We start from the raw sequence: 19,365 nt of genomic DNA, 5'->3' as shown, positions 1-19,365 counted from the left end.
TAAAAGGGAAATGATTTAAAAAAAAAAAAAAAAAAAAAACACACAAAAAAAAAAACACACACAAAAAAATAAACACTGCTTTTTATCATGCCCTGAAATCAGACAATTCACTTCAGTTTAGAAGTGCCTAAAGGCCCCTGAAAGCTATGGCGAGGGAGTTGGTTTTTATCAGGGCGAGAGAGTTGGAGGCTCCCCTTCAATTAGCCTGGAGGAAGGTGAACTGTGCTCCTGGCCGAGGGAGGGGTGTGCTTTCTTCCTGGCTTCGACATTTCACATTCGGTTTCAAAGGCAGGGTTTAAGTTCCAAATTCCTCTTGATACAGCTGTGAGCATGTGAGCAAGGCATGGAGGAAGACTGAGGGACCCGGCCTGGCAGCGCCCCATGGGCCCAACATGGCTGCCCCACACGAGGGCTCACAGGGAAGCCCTGCTGTGGCCTGCGCTGCTTCTCCCTGCCTGCCGCTGTCACAGCTCACAGGTTTTGTGACGTGTCCCCTGCTGAAAGAGCTCTGGAGCAATTCTCCTCAGTAGTTTCTTTAGTTGTTCTTCTGCTCTTTCCTTACAAAGGTGGGTGGACTATTCTTAACACAAAATAAAAAGCGTAAAAACAAAAGAGCACAGTGTAAGTGTGTCCCAAAGTGCAATTAACTTGTCTGTGCATAAGATGACAGTCTTCATCATGTTGGCACTGTGTCACTGTGTGATGTGTGCACCTGTGACTCCTAACATCGGTGGCTACCTTTGGTTAAAGTGTCCTGTGCAGTTGGATGTCCTGCAAGCATGAGACTTGATAAAAGTATTGTGTCCTGCAAGGGTATGGATAGCTTTTGATTAGTATTCTTTAAATCCAGTAAGATGGATATTACCTCTTTCCACACTGATTTGGTGAGATAATTGTTATTCCCCCCACTTCTTAGCACTTTATAATCAAGTCTTTCAGTAGTGAAAGGGGGCCTGCATTTAAAGTGTCATATACATCTCAGCTGTTTTACTGCTGCGTGATCCCTCCTATTTGTTCTTCCTTTCATGTCAGTCTTCACTGTGCATACTGGTTGGGTGTTGGTCTCTCTCCTTCCCCTTATCCATGAGACAACATGAATGTTCTTCCTTAATTTGCCCTCTTCATGAGCAAACTGATAGGATTCGGCCCCAGCATCCACCCTTTTCTGTGGCTGGAGAACTTGCTTTGCAGACTTGGCTGCACATACAAGTCTTCTGCTACGGAGCTGAATACTTCCTCCATCCAGGACTCTGCTGACGCTGCAGGTCATGTCCTTGCATTACCTGAATACCAAGGAAGAACCCCAAAGTCATAAAAATAAATAATAGCTGTTATTGCAGTCTCAGGACCTGGTTGTTTCTGCGGGTGAATTGCAAACTCTTCTGTACTGTTAAGTATTTTAAAAAGTATATAGATGTTTGGAGATTAGTTACTTGTAGAGGCTTCATCAGGACATGTTTGAAAATGATCTGGGTTGGCTTGTTTTGTATAACAGCAGTAATCAAAGACCTAGGTAGGTACCTGCTTGTCTGTGTGTGGCTGAAAAACAGGGAATAAAATTCATGCTATATTTATATTTGCTAATGGATACTGTATTTGAACTTGTTATTCTTGGCCTGAAATACCAATTTATTCCAGCTGGCTCTTAGCTTTACTATTTAAGTGACTCTAAGTAGTCTTTAAAAGTTGGACTTAATGGAGTTTGAACTGGCAAAAGTAGAGAGCTCCTTGGCTGGTCAGGAGGGATGTGCCCCACGGGGTGGAAGCAGGCACTTGGGCTGGTTTCGCTTGACTGCCAGAGCACAAAGCTTCAAGGCACGAGTGTGGCACAGCAGTTTGCTGCAGCTACTGGGAATCTTGCAGGGAGCTTATTTGCACTGTTCAGCGGGAGTATGCTGAAGAAGGAGAGTATCTGGCAGACATGATGGTGTAAGTGAATTAGCCTTAACTCTGGGATAGACTTTCATGTGGGTAACTGAGTATTGCTGCAATATTTTAGCCTGACCATTACTGTTTTTTCATCTCTGCACAGCAGTGTATGTAACTTGGCAAATACTTCATGAAGTTGATTTTTATCTCTAAATACTTTTAACCTTTAAACCCCTCAAACCACATTCATCTATGTTAGAGCGGTGTGTTTATGTGCCTAGTCCCAGACATATTCTTCAGACTTAAGGAGCTTAAATGGGAAGATTCTGTTTCCATACCAGCTTTAATTTTTCTCTGGAGTTTGGACTTATTAAGTTGTCAGGGCATTGGCTGCTCCCAAATTGCTCTCTCCCTCTCTGAGAAGGAGTCTGTTCAGAACACACAGATCTCTTGGGCTTCCAAAAGTCCAGTGGGTGACCATCCTCCTAATGATTTTTTACAGAGCTTCATGAACACAAAATTAATCTTTTCCTTAGCACAACATAACTGAAGTTGGTGAGTGGTTTCCTGTTGAGAATGCTTGTTAAGCTGCATTAACTAAATATAATTACAGCATACTCAGTTTTTACATATGTGCACATGAAACAGAGAAAAAATAACTTGGATAACTTGGTGATACCTAGTACTTAATATGTTGATTTCTTACTTGCCTTTCCCATATATTAGCTTCAGAGAAGCATAAAAAAGGAGTTTATTGCTATTGCTGGCAAATATTTGAGTGTATTTATTTCAACATTTTCAGTTTCAAATCCTAATGGTTCTGGGATCTTTTCCAAAGTGTAAAACGTAGGACAGTTATGTTTCTCTGTACTTCAGACACAAATACCTAAGCTGCTTAGCTGACATCAGAAGCACCTGATGCAATATGTGTTTTGTCAACCCTAATTAGGGATGGAGAACATTTTTCATTAGCTGTTGAGTGTGGCCCTATGCTACAGGCTGGAAAGTCAAGGCAGGAAGTGCAAATGCAATCTACTCTATATCTATTAACATGTTCACCCAAGATTGTTGAAGTTAAGGCCCTGGATCAGGGCCTCAGTTTCTTCAGTTGTGCTTAAACTTGCAGCTATGTTCTTTTTATAAAACAAACAAAAAACACATGAGGGGGAAAAAACACATCTGAAGTGTTTGGTTTGCTACCCTCGCTGCCCAAAGTCACAGTTTCTCTGCTACCAGAGCACAAGCCATTTTTTAGCATTAGGTTCTACCTCTACCATAGCTCCAAGAAAAAAGAGGGGGTCACATAATGAATAATAATTGAAGAATAATGTCCGTATGGATTTTGGTAGTCTCCTGTCTGCCTTTCCCCTGCTTTTGTCATACAAGAGGTGCTGACGTGGGTACAGATACGTGTTGCCCTGCAATGGCTCCTCTGGGTTTTCCTGTTGTTTTTGGTCATGTTCAGCTCCCCTAGGAGTACTGTCCTCATTCTGTCCTACAGCTTTTTGTGCAAAGCACCTTCAACTCTTTCTTCATCTCTTCTCTGTTTCTTACCCAAGGTGCATTCAGTAGCTTAATGCTGGCAACTTGGATTCCTCATCGTATATTGGGCCTGTTTTTTCAGTCAAAACTAAACGTTTTTGCTCTTCATTTCTTTTGAGAACAGGTAACAGGCTCAAGTCCAAAATGACTGAAATAACTTCTTCCCCCTGCCGCCACAAACTTCTCTGTCATGCAGGCCTGTTCCCTGAGCATTGCTGAAATGATCTAGACCTGTGTTCGCCTGTAAGCTATTTAAGTGTACTGCTTACTGTTCTTTACTACCAAGGTTATGTTATGGAATTCTCTTGGACCGGTGAGCGAGGAAGTGAATCCAACTTGGCTTAATTCCAACTGTGTTATTATGAGTTGGGTAAAAATAGGCTTTTAGTGGATCTGATCTGCTGAGATCTTCAGGACCCTTAGCTGCAGAAAAGGGCAATTCTTAAGAACAAGAATGGGCAGATTTGGCAGTGATGGCAACTGCCAGGATCCAAGTTATGCAATATCTGTATCATGTTTTCCGGACACTGAGATCTGTGAACTGGTCACATTCCTGACCCACGTGCGAGTGCCCACATACTACATGCATGCCACAGAGCTGACTGACTTGCTTGCCAGAATAGCCTGTTCTTGGGCAATACTGTGTATCCAAACACAGAAACAGTCTTCTGACACTTCCCTAAATCAGTGACATTATTTTCTTTGCATTTGATTTGGTGTAGTATGTACATCACTTTAAATGTCAAGACAATATTTTATTTTCTAATGACAACAAGGAAAAAAAAACAAACACCATTGACTAAAGAAACACAACTATATTGCTCAGCCCATATATTTTTTTAATCACCTGTTAACACCACTCCTATTTTCTTCATACTCCTACCCTGCTTGGCACACCTAGCGCACCTGAAGGGGTGGTGTGATAGCAGAGAACAAGGGAATGGCTGGGCAGCTTCTACTCATCAGCTTAAATCTACACGAGCCTAAAGTTAGTATCTATATATTACTCACAAGATCTGCTCAGATCTCTTTATTACTGTTTAATTCAATGCAAGATTTCAGTTACCATTGTGATGGGAGAAATTTGGCACACCTTGTTAACTTTTAGTTATATTTCGTGTTCTTTCCCTTAAACTGCTGAGGAAAGAAAAAAGATACTTTTCTCAGAGAATAACTATAGCTGAGCCTAGTGCTCAAAGCAAGCTTTTCGGTTGTGCCCAGTCATTGTGCTGGTTTCTAAATGCGTGGGTTTTATACACTCAGTCATAATACCTGCTGGTTTTTTAGTGTTACATTTGTGGTCTAAAATGTGTCTGACTGCGATCTGGTAATGCTTTCCCGATGCTCTTGCAGTGCAGCCTGTCAGTATTTGCTATGAGCAACTGGTTTTGCTGTTAGAACAATCCAGTGGAGTCCAACAAGGACAGCACTGTACTCTTCACAGGCACACAGAATTTCTAGGTTGGAAGAGACCTCAAGATCATCGAGTCCAACCTCTGACCTAACGCTAGCAGTCCCCACTAAACCATATCCCTAAGCTCTACATCTAAACGTCTTTTAAAGGCCTCCAGGGATGGTGACTCCCCACTTCCCTGGGCAGCCTGTTCAAAGTTCTTCTTCAAAGTTCTGCTGTTGCTTCTGAAATGTTTTCTTCCAGCATAAATAATTGGTATGGCCCAATAAATAAATTGGGCTAATTAGTCCAATTGCTTCTTTATGATAATGAGCTCTGATCTGGAAACCGAGCCTTTATCCTAGCAGCCAGGTAACGCCTTCCTTTCAGGAGCAGTTCTCCAACTTGGTCTCCTATTTATTATTGCTTAACCAGTTCGTGTTTCATAACAAGTTTTCATGCTTAAGTTGATACAGTCTCGTTAAAAGCTATGCAAAAAATCTGGTGAATGTGTATTTACTGGTCTACTGTGCAATTTATTCTTAGAATTTGAGAGGCAATTTTTTTATTCGCATTGTTATAGCAAGAGTACTGTAACAGCTGGTACGCCTGCCACAGAGCGAAGGCTCTCTAAAGCGGTAATTCTCTTGAGCTCCTTGGCATGAATAGGCATTGCAGCAGTGTTTTTTTCTCTTAAGAGCTACTTTAATGTCACTGCTTCGGAACAGAGCAGTGTCAGGAGCTGATGCGAATTTGCTGGCTGCACAGAAGCAGGAGGATGCTCCGCAGTGCCCTGTAATTTCTGCACACTGGTAACCTTGTTCGATTTTTGTCATTCCTTCTTTCTGCGAGTTATTGATCCCTAGGTACCAAGGTGTGGGGAAAGGCCATCTCGTTGTGTGTTTGGGATGGAGGATGGGAAGCAACTCTGTTTATACAGAAGCGTATTGCAGCTTTTGAAATATAACATCTGAATGGTCTAGCGCTTTGTAAACCCCCTTTGACTTAATTTCTACAATTTTCCTGTTTTGTTGGAGAGCATGTACCTTTGTTGGCTGATCAATGTGCAGATCAGCAAGTCTTCAGCGGATGCTTTGAAAGCCTGAATTTCTTTGGATGGATTTTCATTATGGCCCCCGCTGCTGCTGTTTGCAATCCAAAGAAAGCCCGCATTCATGAGGGCTACTGCATCTGTGAAGGATGAAGAGCAAGTAGGAATGATGAACTCCAGTGGTCGTGAATGGATGGATTGTCCCGGGCGTTTGGTCGTTTGGCAGTATATTGTGATGTATTTGGGCTGGCAAAAAACATTCGCTGTGGGTAGCATACAGGTTTTACTAAAAGCATAAAGGAGTACTCAGAGGGAATGTATTCGGAGACAGCACGTGATGTACCAGTGTGGATCTCAAGTATGACTTGATTTTGTTTATTTCTCAGGAAAAGCTTGCAACTTCAGAGTTTAATTCTGCCCTCCATTGTTAGCTGTGCTTGTCCTGTCAGACAGGTCTTATAAAGCTGCCTGCACTTTGGCGTGGGATGTTATACCAGGACTACTGAAGAAGGGAAATCTTACCACCTTGGTTAGGATCTGAGTTGATTCAGAAGGCTGAATCGTCCTCTGTTTGCAGGTAGACTGCAGGTCAGAGTGGACTTGTCTTCATCACCTGGGCTTCCAGTTCCATCAGTACTAGTTCACCTGGGGACTGCACAAACAAAATACAACCCTCGTGCTGATGTTAGTCTTATTTACTGCACACAGAGTTAATATTCTGATCTGAAGAATGTGGTGGGTTTTTTTGCTTTGTTTTGTGTGTTTGTTTTCACAGTAGAATCTGGCACTTCAGGTATTTTGGTTGGGTCAACGAGCAAATCTGGGGCTTTTTGGAGACATCTACGGTTAGACATAGCCATTCTTCAATAGTGTGTGGCTTGTGACAGCTTGTCACTAACAGCAAGTCTTGCATAAACAGTTTTTGAACAGCGAACTAAGAGCTTGAAAATGGTCACTAACTGAGATACGTAGTTGGAGGAAGGACGTTAGAGGGTAAAGATTTGCTCCATTGATGAGGATACTGTATTTAAATGTGCATTTTGAATATTGCTCTCATTCAGACTTCTGGTGGCGTTGCTTTGCATGCAGTTGCCATCTTTAGGACCTTCACCAATAGAGGCGTTGAGCGCACAGGTTTTTTTCTTTTTTTTTTGCAGATCTCTGCTAACGCATGTGTGTTCCCTGACTGGGCATGAATTCATGGCTGCATTTCCTGACATCAGGGCATCTACCATTATTGCTGATAGAAGTTGCTAATTGAATATTTGTCTTTCTGTAGGCATCAGTTGCTCAGCTGTTACCTGTGGGGCTTGATTTGCATTGCTGTATTCATGTCAGATATTTTTTTCATGTTATTCTGATATTTTTGATAGGTCACAGTGAAGAACTTGCCTGTATAGAAGTACATTTGTACAAACTGGCTTCCATACTGCTTCTGGCACAAAAAAAATCAATCTGTGATGTCCAATGTTGCTATACCCTGGTCACCTGGACTCCTGGGGTATTTTACCAGGCCTTTGGAAACTGCAAAAGCCACAAATGTCACATGCAAAGCATGTTCTGGACCAACCTGTGCTCTGCATGTGTCAGTCCTAAGGAAAGGCGCCATGTGCCTGTCAGTGTGCCTAGCTCACATGTCAGCTCCTAACCATGCTGGTCAGGTTGTGTTTCGCCTTGGTCTCAGGAAACGTTGCTTCTAGCAGCAGTGAAGATGAGTTCCTACATGTGTGAGAGAGGGGGGTCCTCAGAACAGCAAACGTCTGCATCTTGAGAGCTCTGCCTCACTTGCACAGTAGTCTCTTAGCTTCAAGAAAAGAGCTTGTATGTGGTATGTAGAAGTCTCATCATGTCACACATCCTTCCTGAAGTTTTCCTTGCTCCTTCTCCTGTTTTATGGGAATCCAAACACTGGAGACTGACCAAGCCATCTGTTAAATCCCCTGATGTGTTTGCAGAGGAGTGCTGTTACTCCATCTCCCTGCTAGGGAACTGTGACAAGGAACAAGATCAAGAGCATTCACCGAACCTCTTACGATGCCTGTGACGGATTTTTTCCTCAGCGTAATCCCAGGTATGATTTCATGTACCAGTGAAGCTTGGAAAGCCCGGTACTCTTGCAGGCAGACCTCTAAATGCTTACTGGTGTAAGAATGCAAACACACACCCCTTGTGGAAAGCCCCTTGTGGTTGTCAGCATCACCCGGAACCTCTCGGGCACAAGCCTTGAATCCAGCTCTGCAGACAGCGTGATGTCACTCTTAGAAAAAGACCCATCTTCAGGTGATATCCTTTCCAAATTTTACCAAACAGGATGAGGGACAAGTGTGCAGCAGCCTCACGTGAGTTGTAACTTGTCTGATCTCAGAGTAAATCCCAGCAGAAGTGTTAGATGAAGGCTGGATGTCATTTTTAAGCTGACTTGGTGCAATGTTCTTGTGGTCTGCCTGCTCTTGGAGCAGAGGGGGGATTCACCAAAGCAAACTGAGGTGCAGATTATTGCCCTGCGTATGCAGAGTAGGAAACGCTGAGTGCTCGGCACAACAATGGCTATTGGAGTTGAGATAAAGTTACAGCAGTTGTAACAGAGGGAAGACACAAGTATGGGATTGCAGCTCTGTGCAGTTTTGGTTGCAGCTTCTTTGCATTTTGGTGACTGTTCTTGTCTCAGCTTCCACGGCTCATTGCAGCCTGCTCCTTCCTCCTCCCTCTTGGAGCTGTCCCTGTGCTCTCCCTGCTCCAAGATCTGTGGCTCTTGTGGCATCCCATGAGCTTCTGTGCTGGGGCAGCCTAAGTAGATACAGTTTTTGTTATTAATCTTTCCTAACCAGTGACAAAACCATGATGGGAGCCTCCTTGGAGATACTGATTGATAAGCTAGCTCAAAGTTTTTCTAGTGTAGTAAGTGATGTCTTAAGAGCTGCAACAGCCTCTTCTGTCTGCTGTCACTTTATGCTCAGTCTGGACATTTTTTGAATCCCTTTTTTTAAAAAAAAAAGAAACACATGGAGGTTTTTAGTTAAGTTTTTACAGCAAATTTAATTTAAATCATAGGCCTTAACAAGGATATGACTTCAGCCTAGCAAAATCTCTCATACAGTTTTATTTGAGAGAACTTGCCTTAGTTTTAAGAAACACTTTCTCAAACTGGAACTGTGAAGTGTCATTTTTTTTGATATAAATATTTTCTACTCTTTTTCTGCAAAAAATCCAAAGTTACTTTCATACAAGCATGCCTTTCACAGAATCCACAACAGCGTCAGGTAAGGACATCCTAGAGACACTCAGGCTGTCAGTGCTGGATTGTGAAGTCTTAAGTCTTGTTGGCATCTCTGCAATTTGTCGGGCCTTAATGTTTTATAAACCTGACGCTCAGGAATCTCACGGATGAGAGCAGTTCCTTAAAAATTGCCTTGTGACTTTGTTGAAGCTCTTTGCAGACTCCTTAAATTCAGAGGTGTGCTTGTAGCACTGTGTCTGAAGGCTAAACCAGTAATAATCAATGTTGTGGCTCCATACTTCTATTGTATTCAAGTCTTAAGCTGTTTGCAGGAAGAATGCTTTATGTAGCACCTCGTATCCCAAATCTGCAAGCTCAAGTTCGAGATTGCGTTTGGAACAGCTGCCCTTTCTGATTTTGAGGCTGCTTAAGCAAAGGATCCATCTTTCTGCAAATCCTCAGCCAGTAAGTTGTTTTGTCTCAGTTCCAGGAAGTTGTGCACGTTTATTATATAATAAATACAATAAATAAAAAATAAAATCAAATCTTGTGACACTGGCATGTTTCAACAAGGAAATCTATGCTAAATGTCATAACACCTTTGAATTAGTTGTGTGTGTGTGTGTAGGAAACTGCCTAGCTGAATTGAGAAAGCACTGCTCTGAGTTGCATGGTTTGGGAGTTAGCAGTTCTGGAAAACCGAACTCTTCCAGGGAAAAATAGTTGCAGTTTTGTGGGTTGAAAAGGGACCTTTTTTAGGTTTCAAAAGTGATTTATTACCTGAAGTATAAAGGAAGAATGTTGTTGTTGTTTTTCCTCCTGTTTTCTTTTTCTGGAGGGTTGAGTAAAGCAAAGAAAATAAAAAGTTTGTTATAGATGGAAGTCACAACTGGTTTGTAAGATCACCTCATTTTTCTCCTAATATGTCCTTAGAATTTGAACTTGAGCTTGAACTTCTAGTTTTTTAGACTGAAGTCAGCGCTTATGCTTCAACACTGTAATTTTTGTTTGCAGTTGATTACTGTTCTTTTCCCCCACCTTTCTTGATGAACAACCTGGAAGAGGAATGTGTGGGAGCTCTTGCAAGCTGCTAATGACTTCTTCTAAAAGGCAAATCATTAAATAAAACCTCTTCTCTTTCAGTGCACCATGGATTTTCAATCTCTGAAAGAAAGGAACTTCATTTATAGTACTCCTGTGGCTTTTTTTTTTTTGACGTGAATTGTGCAGGGGAGATCCAGTGTCCGTGGGGTGTAACTGAACTCAACTTTACAGCATATTAAAACTGCATTTTTCTGGGGGGTAGGGAGTAACCTGTTGGGCTGAAAATGCTCCTGTGCTGGTGGGCTGGAAACCTGTCAGTGGGATTAAGGGAGAAGTGAACTTAAGGTTTTGGAGTTGCAGTGGAAGGCACTGGCAAGCCTGGGGGTTGACTGTTTTCTGTTAGCAAGCAAGCTTGAGCCCTTGGAAAGGGATGAGAGAACAGGACTGTGTCCTGCTGGCTACGAGCAGGGGCTATTTGTTGGTCCTGTGGCTTCCCTGAGCTTCGGGGTATATGTGCGTGATGGTTGTACCACCACCATGGCTGCTGGAGGCAAAACAGAAGCTTACAGCAAGTTGCCCTTGATAAATTACCTCCAGTGAAGCAAATCTGTGGTCTTTGTGTGTTAATTACTGATCAAACTTGTCTGCTGAGAGTATTAATAAGGTGCACATGTGTGCATGGCCATCGACCCACAAATTCATATGGTCACCGACCTCGGAGTAAGTACTTAACATAAATAAATAAATACAGAAAGTTTCAAGAGATGTTTTTCCAAGTGTCCAAATAACCACCTCTTAACCACGCTGCCCAAAAGCAGTAGTGCCAGCATGTGATTTTATAAATAAGCAGCTTCTGGCAAGGACTCGACTGCTCTCTGAGAGCTCTCCCTATGAGCAGCATGGGCAGATCCGGATATGCTCAGCCAGGTGGTGTAACCGGTTATCTCCACAAACTGGCATTTTGGGGAGTTTTGTGTTACTTTCAGCTGTTTGTCTGATACAGGAGTCCTAACAGCCACGGTGCTGTTAAATAAGGTGCTTTTTTTGTGGTTTGGGATGGCAGCTGTAGGCTAGACACGGTGTTTTATATGGTATTGCACGTTGTGACTGGCACTCGTGTTATTCCGTCAAGCATTTCTAGTCTCAGAAAAGAGTGTATTTGGAGAAGTGAAAGTGACGCGAAGCCAGAATTAGCTGATGCTGTGTTTTGCTTAAACCTGAATGGAAAAGTTACAAAGTCAGGTGGCCGATTATTTAAAGAAGTCTCACGTATGGTGGAGGGCATCCTGCTGTGGTGAGCAGCAGCGCCGGGTTTCACGGCCTGCTCATCCTGTGTGGGCGCGAGCCAGGCCCTCGGCCTTCACTCCCACAGGAGGTGTTCACGTTCCTCATGGCAAATGTGTACGTTGCCAGGTTTTTATACATATGGTATGTGGTTAATTCTTCTTTTGAAAGCAGCTTTGGTGTTTTTTATAAGCAAACTGCTTACAAGTTGTTAACCCCTTGTGGTTGTCTTGATGGAAACCGTGTCATGAGAAGCAAGATAAAGTTCGGAGGGTATGTTGGTGACAATTTGCTGAAACGGTCCCAAGAGTAGTGTAAAGGGAATGAAATAGATCTTTCTGGTCTTGGTATTTTTGTGAAAGGGCATTTTTCCACCTTGGGATGCACGAGTTGCTTTATGGTGATTACTTTGTACGTGTCTAAACTCAAGATCTTACTGTTTAGGTTTTTGTTGCTGTTAAAATAGATTTTGTGGAAAACCTACTGGCTCAATCTGAGAATCTTACTATTTTCTCTTCAGGTTGTATCTTTTGAGAAGGCCTGCAGAGAGGAATGGATGGCCAGAAGACAGCATAAATAGCTATATGCATGCAAAAATGGTTAAGATAAAAGCAGTCTCATGAGATGTACTGTGGTTCTGATCATGTAGGTGAGATCAGCCTTTGGAAGAATGTTTTACTCCTTATTTTTCCGCTGTTGTAATGCCAAGGGGTCTTGCAGCAAGCCCTCGCAGTTTCAGGCGGTGCCCTGGATGTCAGTGGGTCCTATTTTTCCACATAGCAGGGACTGACTGCTGTTCAGCTGAAATAAGTCTGATCCTACTGGATCTCAGCTGGCACCTTGTGGGCTACAAGGGGATGTGAGCTCATCAGTTCCCAACCACCTCTGTCACTCTAGTGAGATGTGCTGGGGTTAGGGTTGAGGTGGGATGCAGATGAGACACAGCAGATGCTGCTCGGGCATCATGCTGACACCACTGGTGCAAAAAAGATGGAAGGGATGGCAAAAATGTCAGGTGAGAACAGCATTTAAGATCTGTCAGGAACAGGCAGGGAGACATCAGTCTGCAGTGGGAGCAGAGACGGTGAGTGGGAACTGTAGGGTGATCTTGGTTAGAGGAAGGTGAATCTTGTACCAGTTCTGGAGGGAGCACTGTAAGAGGCTGGGAACGGCTCCTGGGGAATGGTACAGGCGTGGAAAGATGGAATAGGTCTCCTGTTGAGGCTGTGGGTGGGTGTTGCAGTAACAGGACTTCGCTGATCACACACCGTCACCACAGGAAGTCACAGGGTTGTCATCTTCCCCCCTTCTCTGGCATCTGGATCACTGCATTTCCCTGGAAGCCGTGACCTGTCTCACGTACAAGCACCAGTTGCCTCAGCAGAAAGGATTTCCTTGAAAATTCAGTCAACTTTAAAACTTCCTGTTCCGCAGGTAGGAGGATGTCTTGTTAGTAAATGAATGTGGCTTGGAGCAAAAAGACATTGCAGGGAGTATTGGGAAGTACTCCTTAAAACCTTTGAACGCCTTTTTGATGCAGGCTGTAGCCTGTTCACCTTGCTCATATGTCTTCAGTCAGTCTTCTTAAGGCTTTGCTTGGGCCACTGTCCTAATCAGAAGATCCCAGAAACAGTTTCCAGGATGAAGGCTTCTGTACGCTCCTGTAAACTTGCAAATATTTTTCAGATGACCAAAGGCTGGTGGCTGGGATGTGGTTTGTTGTTTTTAGCAAGAAAACAGGCTTATCTGTAGTTCACAGCTCTCCTCGTAGCCGTTGTGGAGTCTTTGAAACCAAAGCCGCGCAGAGATGGATATATTTCCTGCCTCTTCCCTTTCCACCCTCTCCCTGTGTCAAACCCTGAAATGATAGTGTCAGCAAAGAGATTGCTGCTGCTGCTTAATGAGTTTCTGTTGGGTTTCGGATTGAAGCCAGACTTCTACAATGACAGATTAATAACTCCTTCTGCTAAGCATTATGGCATATGTTTTGGGGTGGTTGGGGCAGTAATTGTTGTCTGGGCTTTTTTCTCTTACATAGGAAAGCTGCTTTCCTGGCTAGTGTCTCAGCCAGGTGATGATACTGGCATAAAGGTTTGTTGTACCAAACAGCTTGACGTTATTCTTTTTTGACCTCTGAGGAGCTCATGGGCTCCAGTTTGAGGTATACCAAGTGTTCCTAGTGTGTATACATATGCAAATGGAGAGAAAAGCAGTAACAAAACACGAGAGAATAGGAGGTTTTATGTTATATAACACAGAGCTGCTCCCCCTGCTTATTTTTCTCAAGGAGCCTGCTAGTGTGCCTAGGGAGAAAATAAAAAATAAATCTGTGTTTGGGTTTTTCTAAACTCTTCTCTGGTTTACAGGTCTCTGTTGAAAGAGATGCTTGGATCCTGCCCCTGCAGCAGGGGATGGGACTGGTCGCAGCTGGTGCTGGGTTACGAAGCCACAGCTGCATGGGGAAGGAGAGAAGGAAAGAAGTGCCCTGAGGTTGGAGTCAGGGTTTTCGTGGTTGCCCATTGCTGCTCATGCCTCCAGGAGTACGTGTGGCTTTAGTACGTGTATGGTTTTCATTGCTCTGGGCTTGATTGCTAAGAAGGAATACTTATTTCTGGAAGTACAAAGAATCTTTTAAAATATGTATAAAACGCTTGACAGTAAATGCTTTAAGAACGTTGCCTGAGATGGTAATTGTGCTATAATTGAATTTGAAGGCACACAGACAGTGTACTTGCAGACTGTTACCTGTAATCTCTGACAAACACTTAAAAGTTGCCTTTTATAACTGCAGTATTTATTTGTGAGGGTGTTTCTTGAAATTGTCCTCCATGGCTTGTCCAGGCTGTTCCACTGCGTCACTGCTGAAGCTGGGAGCTGCCAGGAGCCTTGACTCACTGTCCCATGCTTGGGCCAGAGGCCACATGCCCTTACCACAGGACAGCAATTTCTTCCAGGAAAGTTGTTGAATATGTGGATTTTGTTCTACTCTTCTCTGAATGTTAGATTCCAGGGACAAGAAGGGTGGGGGAATACAAGGAACAATTTCTCTTGCTGGTCAGCAGTTTGCTACACACTTGTGGTCACATTTGTGGTCAGCACCTTGCTAACAGTGTCTGCTCATCCCTCCCAATTACTAGGAACGCACTGATGTTTCTGGGGTTATCACTGCCCTGTGTAAATGTGCAGCTCTGTGAAGCAGTAATTTTTCACATCACTGACTGCCAAAGCAGCCCTCTGTCTTTTGGTAGTTATATTTTTAGATGCCTTTTTCCTCTCTTAAAGCTGTTCTTTAACCCCATTGTCATTAAAGAGTAAAGTACATCTGCTGCCTTCTGTACTTTGTGCTCTTTTGACCGTGTCACTTCACGTGAGTATGTAGATGGCACTAATATGACATGACCTGAAGAAGAATTAAATCTCCGAAGACAAAAGCGACCCATCAGACTTAACAGTTAGTCAGAAGGGCTTTTTGGCCATCAGACACTCCTGTGGCCTTCCTGGAAACCGAGGTTTTAGAGAAGGCAGCGGCATGCATGGTGTGTGTGTGTCTGGCAGCATCAAGTCAACAAGTTAATTTGATATTTGGGTACTGTGCAGCATCTCTAACCGTTTTTGAGTAATCTGTTTGTTTAAATACAGAGCAATGCCTAGTTTGGTTCACTGATTTTTTTATTAATATATTTTTTTAAGTGAATAAAGTACTTCTTACAAAAATGCCCTTGATAGCGTAACCACTCGCTGTGCCTACAGGGAAGAATTAGTGCAGTGACATTAATCCACACCTTGTTTGCAGTCTTTTAATGTCCTTATCTAAAATAGTCCTAAGGCAATGACAAAGCATGACCTTGAATCTGTTATTCAACACTTCAGCTCCTGGATATCCCCAAAGTTTCCTTCAGACTTAAGACCTGGCACCGCCTGCCTCCATTTCCCCTCAGAAAAAAAATGCTCTTTCACTGAAATGTGGTGAGGGCTCATCCTGTAGTTATGCTGCTGAACCTAGACTGCCAAAGACGAGGATTATTCTCAAAACAAGTCTCATCTTTTTGCAGAGATCTGATGAGCTCATGAATCCTGCACTGCAAGCATTGCACCCTTAGGAAAGTAATTAATGGTAGGTGGTGCTGAGTGCAAGACACTAACAGAGGGCTGAAGCTCAGCGATGTCTGGCTTGCACCTCACCTTCTTGGAGAAGTTGTACTGCAGTACGTGGAAAGGACAGTGAATAGCAAGTGCTCGGTACAGAGAGAGTGTGTTGCAAGCTGGTCTGCAGGTGGGACCTAACATTTGATCTGATTATTTTAGGTGCAGCACTGCTGGCTCAGTTCTGGATCAGAAACAATACTTGAATTCTTTCCTTTGTAAGAAGTGTTGACACTTCCTGATGATAAATCACTGAAAGGTGAAGGTGTGGGCTGTCACGTTCAGAGGCTGACCCTCTGTTAGGAAAAACACTTCCTGGTTTTTTAAAACTGTGGCATCTCAATGCACACAAACATCCTATAGTAAAATAAGCTGTGTGATAAATACTGTGTATTATTATTAGTCTTCTGCCTTGAAAATATTTGAGCAGGGCTTTCTCTCATCAGTCTTGCTTTTTTTTTTTTTTTTTTTTAATCTTTTGTTTCTTGGTCCACAAGTTGGTAAAAAGTTCAATTTGGGTGTATGTAGGAAAAATCTAGGCTCTCAAAAGTTACAAAATCCTGTTCTATTTACTTGCTTTTGGGGAGAGAAAAAAATATTTCACTTGCCATCACCTTGGACCACTGGGAGGCCAGAGCCCCACAAGTACCCAGAAAATGCTCTGTGCCTCTCGGGCTGTGCACCAGCAGCGCTGTCTCATTGAAACAAAGCTCCAAAGCCACAGAAATCCCCAAGGCTGACCAAGGAAGCAGCAAAGTTGCTTTTAAAGAAACCTTTGCAATATAAATTACCTGTCTGGGGTTCTAAATGTTTGCAGGAAAGAGTCTGAATCGCAGAATTAACCCAGGGGGAAGGACCTCTGGAGGTGGCCTCATCCAGCCCTCTGCTCAGAGCAGGCTGCAGGGCCGCGTTCGTGTGAGTTTTGACTGTATGCAAGGATGGAGATTATGCAGCCGGTCCTGGGACTTGACTGGAAAACCACACGACACTCAGCCCTGACCTGGGACAGGCGTTAGTTAGTGGTTGAGCTTAGTGCCTGAGCTCAGTCTCACAGCAGTGATTTCTGTGCTCAAACAAAAGCAAAAGTAAATATGCTGCTTAAAGTGGTGTTTTGTTGGATTGGTGTTAACTGCCTGTGAAGTTTTTATCATCACTAGAGATTCCTTTTTTTAAAAAAGGAAAGAAGTCCTAGCTTTTTAATGCTTTATGTGCAATAAGATGCTCTTTGTGTAGCAGCTGCATGACTGGCATTGTACAGGCAGCGCAGTGGCAGAAATGCTTTCTCTGCTAGAAGTGAGAGCACAAGTCATGCGTAGGCAAGACATAAAGTATTAATTTTTGAATTTATCTTTCCTGAGTCTTTATGAGCAGTGATGTAAATCTACAACCATTACCACAAACAAATTTTGAAAGTAAGGCTCTTCTAAAGTTTTGCAGTGTTTATAGTCCGCTTCTAGCTCTCTCTTGTGACAGCCTTGCAGTAAAAGGCAGTGCTGGTTTAGTGGCCCTTGAGGTTTCTTTTTAAAGAGCTAAAATGCTCAAGTGTTCAGACAAATATTTGCTCCATTGATCCAAGTTCTCTATAAACTCTTCATCAGTGAACCTGTGCAGGATGAAAGTAGCATGGGGACTGCGTTATTCCTTGCTGCCATCCCTCCTCTTGCCTCCAGATGAGCAGTAGTGCTGTACCAAATCTGTGTTTGTATTAGTGTCCTAGCAATTGTTGCTAAAGTAAGTCTGGAGCATCCCACTAAGCCTGGCCATCGGGCAGCTCCATGTCTTTTTCTTTTACGGCCTTTTTCTGCAGCCGTGACTCTGTTGCTCTGGAAATGGTTGAAGTCAAGGATCTAGAGAGAGTTCATAAAGGATGAACTTGCTCCCTCTATAACACGTGATGATGGGCAGCTTAGAAAGGCATCGCTTGTGAAGCTGTAAATTAGGCTGTTTGGTCTGCCTGAAAGCTGCTTAGGTCTTCAGATGTTTGGGACCTTGGGGGGATGAGTAGGTATGGCTGCATCCTGCTGGTGGTGGTTTTCCCAAGGTTGCTGGGGGTAGAGCTGCAAGGCAGCCTGACAGCAGGGATCAGAGCTTCCCAAACTGCATGGTCCTGGGTGTGAGGGTCATCCAGCTTGGTGTTTTGTCACTGGAAAGTGTATGAAAGCAGGATATATCCTGGTAGCAGGGCCATGGGATGCTGAGGGTTAAAGTATGTTTAACCTCAAACAGTGAGTACGAGTTACAGCTATAATTGTCATGTCTTCAAAACCAGATTTAAAATAACCGATGTATTTTATTACAGGGGAAAATGTATGAGTGGCTTACATCCAGTCCTGTAATAGAATCACATCCTGCTCCCTCTGGTGCATCCTCCTAATACAATAGCAACAAAGGTTTCCCTATTTGCTTTTGAAATGAATTCACTGAATGATGCTCCCTGAGCCTAAGAAGCTATTATGTCAGCCTAGCAGTAGTACGGAGCTGGTTTTGTGCCACTGCTATGAGTACAAGCTAATCTGTGGAGTTTTTATTCTTGCTCCTGATTTACTACAGGGTTTTGGCTGAACCTGGTTAGATCAATATTTAAGACTGAAAGCCTTCTGGGGGTATTGTGTGAGTTCGGTTCTCTCTGTCTAGGGATGAGGAGAGTGGGAACAGCAAAAAGTTTTGGGAGTTTGGCTGGTAGGGTTTGTAGAAAGCGTCTGTAGCCATCACTGGCAGTGCAAATGGCTTGAAGCTGGCTGGCCGTAGCCTGTCACTTTGTGCATAGCTGCGCTTTCATCGCAGCCATTATGTGCAGCCGAAAAATACTCGGGGGTCATGAGAACGCATGCTCCGTAACTCTGCCTTTCAGTTGTCAGCAGCTGAAATTTCAGGAGGTAGTCTTGTCTTGCCCAAGTCTTCGTCCCGTGTGTTCTCTTTGAGCATACACATCTCGTTTCTAAACAAAATAAATGCTAATCTTTCAATTAGGTTTTAATGATCATGCTGCCGTTATGGTGTGCTGATGGCAGAGAAGGGGGACACATGGGTAGCCGCCCACCGGAGTGTCACAGCTATGGTTGTACCTCCTTTTCCATTAAAACCATTTTTCCACTCTGAACCTGAGGAGAATGAGGAGGCTTATTTTGGTTGGAGGTTGTTCTATTTTTTAAAATTGTTTTATTACAGTTTGATTACTCTTTAATCCATGCCATAAAGATAAGGTTTTTTTGGTGCTGTGTATTTTTTTCTTGTTACACCTCATTTATGCTCTGGCTAACACCTGTCAATTTTATTTACCATCTGGGGGGAAAAAAATCTATGGGTGCAGATTGGTCGCAGACAGCAAAGCCAGCATTAACTACTGACCTGTCCACAAAAGGATCATTTCTCTACTGACAAATACCCATCATCACCTTGCAGCTGTCTGCAACAAGGATTAAATCACAGGTTGTTTTAAGGTGGCGTGGCGGGGAGACTTTAAGAGGGCATCCATTTGTGTACTTAGCAGACCAAAGCCACTCTGACTATTCTTATCCATCTTTCTGTGGAGTCTCGTTCATTCCACAGTACCTTTAAAAAGAAATGGTGCTCAGTTAAATGTTATACTTCCCCAGATTTCTGGCATTGTCCTTCTATCAGGTTACCTTTGTTATTTACAAGTATGCAGGAGATCCTGCATCTGCTGTTGTTAGCTGGCTTAAAATTGACAGGCAAAAAAAAAAGGCTGCATCCTCACTGCAGCTGTATTCCAATATTTTACAGCAAATGGTTTCAGTTAAGTTACGGTCTCACGTTTTCAGCAGTTACTCATCAGCAGTGGTATATCTACTCAGTTCTGCC

At 43.2% G+C, this 19,365-nt stretch overlaps 1 protein-coding gene across 2 annotated transcripts in view; it reads left to right on the top strand.

Annotated features, from left to right (window-relative positions):
- Window positions 1–19,365, top strand: part of SLC9A7 (solute carrier family 9 member A7) — a 62,467-nt gene that overhangs the window by 7,233 nt on the left and 35,869 nt on the right. The gene's annotated exons all lie outside the window — the stretch shown is intronic.

This window comes from Aythya ferina, assembly GCF_964211825.1.
Source record: "Aythya ferina genome assembly, chromosome: 1".
Classification (NCBI taxonomy): Eukaryota; Metazoa; Chordata; class Aves; order Anseriformes; family Anatidae; genus Aythya; species Aythya ferina.
Note: the sequence above shows the minus strand (reverse complement) of the source record. Positions and strands in the feature narration are given on the sequence as shown.